General features: G+C 40.5%; 1 pseudogene; it reads left to right on the forward strand.

Moving 5' to 3' along the window:
* Nucleotides 1–8,627: 8,627 nt before the first annotated feature.
* On the forward strand, nt 8,628–9,796 carry LOC120861905 (annotated as a pseudogene).
* The last annotated feature ends 884 nt before the right edge of the window (nt 9,797–10,680 follow it).

Raw genomic sequence — 10,680 nt, forward strand, 5'->3', positions numbered from 1 at the left:
AGTGTCAGTGTCTTCAACTGTAAAAAGAGGATAATAATTCTACCTTGTGGAGTTGTTTTAAGAATTAAGGACTTATACAAAGTGCCTAATACAGTTCCTGGATCTTTTTCTACTTATACCTCTCCTTGTTTCTGAAAGGACTGAAAGTGGTTTTTAAAAAATAACCTACAATCAACTAAGTTAGTTTAAAATAAGCAAAAAAATTCAGAGCAAAGGGAAAACAAGTATAGTAAAAAGAGTAAAATTAGGAATGTGCCTACTTGCACACAGTAGGCATAAAGTAAAAACGTTGGTGGTAGTGGTAAGAGTTTGAACTGTTAGTCATCATTGCTGCTGTCATTATCTCTGCCTGGGGGATTCCAGTCTTCCTTCAATTGTCAAGCAGAGACTAGCTCTACTAAATCGTAAACATAATGTAAAACTTCAATAGTTAAAACACTGTGTCACTGGTACATGAATAGACCAATAGAACAAAACAAAATGGCCATATGAGATGTAGTATATGATAAAGTTGCATATGTATGTGCTTAAAGTTTATGATAAAGTTTAATATATGATAAATTTGCCAGATTTTGAAAACCTCAGATATAGATGTATAAACTAAAGCAATGAAACATTAAGAAATTTGCCAAGTTCACACAGCTAGTAAATTATACAATGGGGATTTGAATGTTGGCATTCTGATTCCAGAGTTCACTTTATTAACCACTAAACAAGAATATTAATTTTAAAAGCCAAAGCTCAGACAAGTAAATATAATATTCTACCTTTGGTGTAAAAAAAAAAGAGAGAGAAAGAAAAAACTGTTTGCTTGTATATGCATTCAAAATTCTGAAAGGACACACAAGAAACTAATAGCCATAGTTACTTTTGGATAGCACGGGGCTGGACAGAAGAGTAACAGGGTCTAGGGGAGATATATATATATCCACATCTACATACCAATTTATTTTAAAATATATGCATATATATTTGAACTATATGAATGTATAACCTGATCCAAAATTAAAATACAAAAACAGAAAGAAAATGCTAGCCTGAGCAAAACTTTTCAGACTCTCTTCCAAACGCAGTAAGCCCACCCCTCTTCCATGTTCCTGTATCACCTGTGCCTACATTTTTTCTGACACATATCATGTTGCACTGCCCTCATCCATGCTCCATTACCCTGTTCACCTAGACCCCGCCAAGCTCTGAGATCTTCTAAGGCAAGACTCTGTTTCTTTCATTCTTGTAGCCCCAGTACATAGTACAGTCCCTGATGTGTGGCACACATTCAGCTCATGGGGAACTGAAAGTCAGAAAAAGAGAAGAAAGAGGACAGGCCGACCAGTCAACTTTGTGGTATTAGCACTCTGGAAAGGAGAATTAACAGGGGCCTTCATGTAAAAATGGGAATCTGAAGAGGAAGTGAGGAGAGAGAAAAATACAGCAACCCTTGCAGAAAAGGTATAGCTAACCCAACTAAGGCAAAGAGGTAAAAGGGGTACTTTGGGCCAGTGCTAATCAAGGGTAAATGAAGAAGGTGAACCTCCAACTGCGAAAGAGATAAAGGATGAAACCAATCCTGGAAGAGCAGAGAACAGAGCACAAGACTGAGGCCTAGAAGCGAGTACTTCCAGCCACAAGAGATTCAGCTGAAGACTCTGGTGACTGAAAAGAGGGCAGAGGCCATGTGAAAGATTCTCAATTTGTATATGCTGACCACACATTTGGTCTGTTGCTTTCTGCTCATTTAAACTCTTTGCATACAGTACAGGGAACCCGGTGCTCTGTGGTGACCTTAAATGGAAAGGAAATCCAAAGAAGAGAGGACATCTCAATACGTGTGGCTGATTCACTTTGCTGTACAGCAGAACTCTTGCCTGGAAAATCCCATGGATGGAGGAGCCTGGTAGGCTGCGGTCCATGGGGTCGCAAAGAGTCGGACACGACTGAGCGACTTCCCTTTCACTTGTCACTTTTATGCATTGGAGAAGGAAACGGCAACCCACTCCAGTGTTCTTGCCTGGAGAATCCCAGGGATGGGGGAGCCTGGTGGGCTGCCGTCTATGGGGTCGCACAGAGTCGGACACAACTGAAGCGACTTAGCAGCAGCAACAGCAGAAACTGACAGAGTGTAAAGCAATTATATACTCTGATAAGACAAAACAAACAAAAACAAAACAAACAAAAAAAACCTCTTTGTATACATTTATCTGAACGTTGAATGAAGATTCAGGAATTGAGTCAAGGATGTATTCTCCCCAGCAGAATAAATCCCAGATTTCACAGACAGCAGTCAGACCACAACCACCCCTGCAAAACCAGGCTTCTGTGGATAACTGTGCATACACTGAAACTATGATCCACAGGAATATTTAATTACTTGATTGTGTTAATCATCAAAACTGCACTTTTTTTTTCTTCCCCAAGCCACTTGGCTTGCAGGATCTTAGTACCCCGACCAGAGACTGAATCTGGGTCCTGGCAAGGAAAGTACAAAGTCCTGACCACTGGACCACAAAAAGAATTCCCACTAGTCCTTATTTTAGACACAGTCATTTGGAACAGGTGGAAGTCACGTGAAACAATGTCTGCAGTTAGTTTCAAAAAAATAACAAGGGCTTCCCTGGTGACTCAGTGGTGAAGAATCCACCAGACAATGCAAGAGAGGCAGGTTCCATTCCTGGTCCAGGAAGATTCCACATGCCATGGAGCAACTAAGCCTCTGAACCACAACTACTGAGCCTGTTTTCTAGAGCCTGGGAGCCACAACTACTGAGTCCACCTGCCACAACTGTTAAAGCCCAAGTGCCTAGAGCTGGTGCTCTGAAAAGAAGAAAGAAAGAAGAAAGAAAAGCCCGTGCAGCAATGAAGACCCTAGCACAAAAACAAACAAATAAATAAAATCATTCTTTAAATAATATTAAGGTTTTTTTTTTAAATAACAGTTATTTGTAAAACAAGAAGCCTGGATTGTCCAAATGATAGCCTTTAGGAAGGGAATGCACTTTATAAGGATACTTCCCTTTAAGACACAAACCAATTAAATGAAAAACTAAATTCCTTCCTAAATACAGGAAATGTTTGCAGAAGAAATTTTATTTCTTTCCTTCAGCCCTAACTGGCATTAGCAAATACTGCAAAGGAATGAAAGAGGTCATTAAGAAAGAACTAGAAACACCTTTCAACGTTATGAGAAAGAAAGAAAAAAAAAAAAAAAAAAGACATCTTAATTATATTCTGCCACCTAGTGACAAAGGAAATTTAACATACTTGCTTAGCCAGTCTCTGAGAACAGAGAGCAGCCCTCCACCACCTGGAGGCCAGAGCATGGTGTCCACAAGCTTTTGGTGCACCGTCGTCCTCTCTGCTTCGCCCTGAACTTCAGGAGACATTGCAAATACCTCAACAGCCAAGGAAGCTGTTCAGTCTGGGGCTGACAGACATCATGCGGAGCCCAAAGGCCCAACCTGTCACTCAACAGGGTCCACTGGTCCCTCTGCTACCTCCTGCCAGTTGCCAAGGGCTTCGAGCGGAAACAGCAGAAGACTGAAAAAGACACGCTGAAATTGGCCATTTTCATCCTGAGGTTCCACCATCAGGAAGGAGAAGTGGACATATTAGTCTATTATCTCTTCATGGGAGAAGGCAATGGCAGCCCACTCCAGCACTCTTGTCTGGAGAATCCCATGGGCGGAGGAGCCTGGTGGGCTGCAGTCCATGGGGTCGCTAAGAGTCGGACACGACTGAGCAACTTCACTTTCACTTCTCATTTTCATGAACTGGAGAAGGAAATGGCAACCCACTCCAGTGTTCTTGCCTGGAGATCCCAGGGACGGCAGAGCCTGGTGGGCTGCCCTCTATGGGGTCGCACAGAGTCGGACACGACTGAAGCCACTTAACAGCGTCTCCTCATGAAATGGCGTAACTTATACTCACAGATCTTCCTGCTCATACAAGACGCTGACACGAAAACTCCTATTCACACCCGAATATGAACTGAAGGAACGTATGTTTTAAAGGGGCATTCAGTACACGACTGTGCACGCTTTCTCTGAGAAGCTTTTCTTCAGCTGAGCTTCGCCCAGTCAAGAGGCGCCGGGTATTGCACTGCGAGGCTGGTAGCCGGGGAGCTGGGGGCGGAGCCAGTAGAAGTGTAGCCGCTCTGGCTGGCGCTCGGGACCATAGAGTTTCTGAACGGGTAACAGAATCTCAACGATTCTTCAGAGGTCTTCAGGTTCTCCTGCCATTTGGTTGGCCTTCTAGGTCCTTTTGCGGAAAACCATCGATTTATAGCAGTAGAATTTAATAAGGAACTTGATCCTGTACAGAAGCTTTTCGTGGGCAAAGCAGTCAGCATTTAAGAACCTTCTTGGCCCAGAGAATCAGCAAAAGCTGGAGAGGACTTTTCTAAGCTTTCACATGTTTACGGTGAAGCAGCCAGGAATATGTTGCCCAGCTGCAAAAGTGAAGATCCCAAATTTGAAAACTTAAAAAAAAAAAAAATCCCTGTCCTGAACAAATAACATAAAATTAACCTTGTTGTTTGTGATGTATGGATTCGTTGTACAACTGAGTAGTATCAGACTAAACTTGTAAAACAAAAACGTGCATCCAAAGTTATTCGTATTAGATTTATTTCTATGCCCCATCTCACCACTTCCAAAAAAAATAAAACTTCAAATTTTAAATTAAAGCAGGCAAAATGCAAAAGGAGAAATGTAGTTGAGATAAATTCCATGGTAAGAATCTTCTGGGAAGAATTTGTTACCAAAATACTATGATATTCCAGGACCTTACTGCTCACATTGTGGTCCCAAGACCAACGGTGTCAATATCTCCTAGAAACTTTTCAGAAATGCAGAATCTCAGGCCCTACCCCAGACCTGCTATATCAGAATCTTCCAGCAGGATTGCCAGATGACTTGCATGTACATGAAATTTTTGGAGCACTGATCTAGATTTCCCCCATGAAGATTGAGATACTTTTGAGCATTCTAGTATACAAAGTAAATCAGGTAAAAGGGTAAGCATAATAAGTTCCTCAATGGGAAGCCAAGCATTTTAAGAAATTTATCCTATGGGACCTTAAGACTCAAGTACATAATGACCCAGTGGAAAGTGTTCTCAATGTCTTTTTTTTCCTTTGGTGTCAAATGTCGCGGCAAACAGAATTTGGTTATGTCTTATAAATTATTAGTAGTAAAAGCTGAAGGTGTAGTACCAAAGCCTCAGTGAAGGCAGTTCTAAAGGGGGGCTAAGCTAATAATCTAAGTCAGAGGTCAGAAAACTTTGTGACCAGCTTTGTAAGTAGTTTTATTAGAGCACAGCCATCCTGATTAATTTCCATATGTCTATAAATGTTTTTACACTATAATGACATAGGTAAGTATTTGCAACAGAGACCATATGGACTGCAAAGGCTAAAATATCTGCAATTTACAGAAAAAAAAAAATTGCCAACCTGTGCTCTATATGATTACCCTGGGGAGAACACAGCTTTCAGTCTTCCAAAGAATATCACTTCTCCTAGCCAACTTCTGATAGGAATTAGAAACTATACAGTAATGAGGGCATAAGAATTAATTTGAGGGGTTGGTGGCTGATAAACTGACACTCAAAAAAAAAAAAAAACCCACATTTGTAAAGTTTTCCAGTTTCCATGGTATAAATCACAGTTCCTCAGCTTCACTACTGTTGACATTTTGTGCTGGATAATTCCCAGGTGACACAATAACTACCAGGTGACAGACGGTAAAGCATCCGTCTGCCAATGCAGGGAACACAGGAGACTCGGTTCGATCCCTGGGTCGGGAAGATCCCCTGGAGGAGGGAATAGCAACCCACTCCAGTATTCTTGCCTGGAAAATCCCATGGACAGCGGAGCCTGGCAGGCTACAGACCATAGGGTCACAAAGAATCAAACACCACTGAAGTGACTTGCCTGGAAAATTCCATAAACAGAGGAGCCTGGTGGGCTACAGTCCATGGGAGCGCAAAGAGTCGGACATGACTGACTGACTGAACACACAACTACTTTGTTGGCTGCGAGAGGGGGTTTGGGGAGGGTGGCTGTCTTTAGCATTTTAGGATATTGAACAGCATCCCTGGCTTCTACCCACTAGATGTCAGTAGCAATCCCCAAGTTGTGACAACAATATCTCTAGAGATTGCCAAGTGTCCCCAAGGGGCAAAATCACTCTCATAGAACCACTGGTGTTAATACTCTCGCTCTGACCAATTTCAAGCTACCAACTTGACACCACTGACCATGGATGTGGGAAAAGATGTGTGCAGTCTCCCAAACCAGAGAGAGCCATCTCCAGCATGCCACTGGGTGAGAACATACTTGCACAGGTAGTAATGTCCTTGCCTTATTTAAAAATGAGGTATCTAGGCAGGATTTCCACCTGATTCAAAAGTTACCCCTTTCCCACAGAAATGAATCCACTAGCAAAATTTTTTTTTTTCAGGAAGTGGCCTGGATCCTGCCATACAAAAGTATGTCCCGCAAAGCATGGTTGAGATTGTTTTGAAATAGAAAATATCCAAAGCAGATGTTAACAGTCACCCCAAGGCTTATTAAAAACTCTCAATAATATATCCCTGAATCATGTGACTTTCTAGTAGATTTGACTGAATGAACTAGCCCCAAGAAAATTAAATGACTGAACTTTTTATATGAACATGGGTCCAGTTTTATTGTAATTATTGTTTTAGTTTTGTTATTTATTTAAATAAATTTGGGGAAATATCAATGAGAGTACCATTAACTTTGAATACTTTACATCAAAAGTACTGACAACGGTTAATTATTCAGAACCAATTACTGAGGCATTTTTATGGCCGTGACATTAAAGCCATATCATCAGCACCCAGGAGAACACTTACCCTCCTCTTCTGGGAGGGCAGGCATCCATATTTATCTACAGTTTGAGACTCATTAGGATGTAAGGCTATTTCTATCAATTCTGAATTCTTTAGGGATATTAGCATGCAGATTTTGTAGAATCAGCAATAATGTAGTGTCTGTATTAAACTCATGAAACTTAGAGTGACAGACCAATGGAAGGTCAGTAATATTATTCTTGCCAGATTTCTGCACAAGATCATTCAGCACGATGATCAGTGGGCTACTGCTCTGCAATTTCCTTTTCTCTTCCTAGCTGTGGCCTCCCTGGGTTCCCTGGATGATTAAAGAGACCAAAAGCATTTGACTCAGAGAGTCATATGAATTTTGTCAACTTTGTGATAGCCCTTAGTATCATGTGGTTGACAGTGTGACTCACTAAACCCATCTCTACATTAAAGATGTACATATACATGCACACTGCACACATTGAATCATCTAAAATTTGAACTTCAGCTTCATGCTGGAAACACTGCTTTTCACGGATCTCATCTGATTATTTCACCTTCTTGTGGGATCCTGGTATCTTGTGACAACTGTTAACATCTGCTCCCAAGTATTGAAAAGTATCCAGGTGGATATAGGTGCTCCCGATATCTTGGCATCAAGATATTACTTCAGTATTCATATCTTCTCCTATAGCAAGCAATGATAAATGAGATAAATACCAAAATCTATATATGAAATTTGGGGAAAAAGAAGAATCTCAATTTGAATTAGTACAACTGCAAAAAATAGAGAAATCTAATTATCATATGTGACTTTATACAGTGATTTTACATACATAAGATGTAAGAGCTATAAATGCACTGTAGGTTATGATTGAAAATCTTCCCCTTAGTCTCGGTAAGGATAAGTCACCTCAAATCCGTTGGAAATATCCTTTGTATACATTACCTCCAACAAATAATATTGTATATATCCCTAAAGCCCATTTGCTCTGCATATAAAATTCTGTCCTGGAGACCCAAATAAGAATTTTCCTAAAAATGAGACTAGCACAAAAACTGAACAAAAATACAGCAAACCACATGAATAAAAATGGAATTTTGAGGACTAGAAGGTTTCTGTTTATAAAAATCAAATGGCTTCGGTTTTGACTGTACCTAGATCGAATTGTACTTGAAGAATTAATGAAAAATGTTTAATAAGGATCAGAGATAAGCAACAATAACAGATTTTGGAAAAACAGCTAAATAAAACCTTTATCAAGAGCTTTAAAATAGATTTGAGAGGAATCATTAGCAGACTCTATCAAAAATGTAACACAAGGTCTACAAAATCTCAGATAGCTGTGATGTCTTCTAGATATCAGTTGAGATCTTTACTTCCACTCTCTCCATAATTATGTTCATTATATATTCTCAAGTCCAAAGTCGAAATCTTCCAGAATTATATTACTCAACTTTTTGAATGATTGTATCAGTCAGGATAGGATAGGTTTTACGGCAATAACAACCCCCAAATTTCAGTGACTTAACAAACACTTATTTCTCATCCACGTGATCACAAGTGGGCTGGCAGGAGGTCTCAGCCCATCATAATCACTCACTCAGATGATAGAAGTTTCATCTCAACTTGTGCTTCCATCATCTCCACAGTAGTGAGAAAGGAACATGTAAACTTCATGAAACCTCTTGAAGATTCTGTCTAGAACTGTCCCATGTCACTCTCATTTGCATTGCATTTGTCAAAGCAAATCTTATTGCTACATCCAATGTCAAGTGGGATGATGACTCAAAGAGGAACTGGAATGATGGTAAGCAGCCCTAATGAGTACCACAGGGACGAGATATATTTTAGGATATAAATGTCATGACTCTTTGAGTCACCTCTAACTACTTCCCCCTTCAACTATGTAGAATTCTGTGTTTGTATAAGGCAGACATAAAGACTTTATATCCCATAAATCCTCATAAACCTCACCAGAAGAACAATTCAAATTGAGCTTCCCACCCCACCCCACCCCCAGCCAGAGCCATACTGGTCCTGCAACTCTGTGGTAAGCCGCAGTGTCAGAGCTCTGTTCTGCCTGACGGGATTTGTTAAAGTTGTCAAGAACAAGGCTTACTTCAAGAGATACCAAGTGAAGTTCAGAAGACAGCAAGAGGGCAAAACTGACTACTATGCTTGGAAATAACTGGTAATCCAAGATAAAAATAAGTACAGCACACCAAAATACAGAACGATTGTTCATGTAATGAACAGAGATATCAATTGTCAGACTGCTTATGCTCGTATAGAAGGAGACGTGATTGTTTGTGCAGCTTACGCTCACGAACTCCCAAAATATGGTGTGAAAGTTGGCCTGACAAATTATGCTGTGGCACATTGTACTGGCCTGCTGCTGGCCTGCAGGCTTCTGAACAGGTTTGGCATGGACAAAATTTATGGAGGCCAAGTCGAGGTGACTAGAGATGAATACAGTGTGGAAAGCATTGATACTCAACCTGGTGCCTTCACCTATTACTTCGATGCAGGACTTGCCAGGACTACTATTGGGAATAAAGTTTCTGGGGCCCTGAAGGGAGCTGTCAATGAAGGTTTGTCTATCCCTCACAGTACCAAACGGTTCCCTAGTTATGATTCAGAAAACAAAGAATTCAGTGCTGAGGTACACCGAAAGCACATCATGGGGCAGAATGCTGCAGATTACATGTGTTATCTGATTGAAGAAGATGAGGATGCTTACAAGAAACAATTCTCTCCATTCATAAAGAACAACATAACTCCATACATGATGGAGGAGATGTATAAAAAAGCTCATGCTGCAATATGAGAGAATCCAGTGTATGAGAAGAAGCCTAAGAAAGAAGTTAAAAAGAAGAGGTGGAATCAGCCCAAAATGTCACTTCCCCAGAAGAAAGATCAAGTAGCTCAGAAGAAGGCAAACTTCCTTAGTGCTCAAATGGGCTACCAAGAGTTAATAAACCAGACCACAATCTTCTATCAAGATTTTTCAGATAAAGACAAAACAAATTTACTGAACAAGCAAAAAAAAGTGAAAAAACATTGAGCCCCAATTAGATGCTCTAGGAAACCCAACACTGAAGGGGAGGGTATTACTCAGAATCTTTTGGGATTCAAGAGATAGAAGTCCAATTCAATCTAGCATGGGCAAAAACATAACCAAATTCAGAAAGAGCTATGGCATACCAGGCTTCGAAGTGAGACTGGATTTCAGGGCTTAAATACTGTTAGTCTTCCTTCTCTCTGTCTTTCATTCCTGGTACTCTTCTTTATCAGAATATCTCAAACTGAGGATGGAAGGGAAATATGACCCTAGGGAGCTGTAGGCTTACATCCAGAAAGGAACCTAGGACTCTTCCTCACCAGCTCTACTTTGAAAGATCCTAGGAAAACCACTGAAGCTGCACCAGGGCAAAGTTTGTGAATTTGCAAAGATTGCTCTGGCTGCTGTTTGGAGCATTTGTTGAATAGAAGCAAAAGTGGAAGCACCACATGACCTTACTGGCCAACTATTTAATGAAATTCTCTCTTCCCTCACTTTCTGTGACACGGCAGCATTATAGGTCTCTGGTAGAGGCTAAGAAGCTTTTAGACTCATTCCTGTTGTTATCACAGATCACCTCTTGGGTTCTTCATGAACTACAAACATTGGGAGCAGTAATCCAGAGTATTATTATTCTGAGCCTGGTGTTGGAACCCAAGTGGAAAAGTTTCACAGACTGATCCTGGGTATTTCTCTTTTCCATACTTAAATCCTAACCTTATGGTTACAACTTACTTCTCTGCTGAGCCTGTTGTTACTAATCTGCTCAAAA

The sequence above is a fragment of the Oryx dammah genome, unplaced genomic scaffold (genome assembly GCF_014754425.2).
Source record: "Oryx dammah isolate SB20612 unplaced genomic scaffold, SCBI_Odam_1.1 HiC_scaffold_1, whole genome shotgun sequence".
NCBI lineage: Eukaryota > Metazoa > Chordata > Mammalia > Artiodactyla > Bovidae > Oryx > Oryx dammah.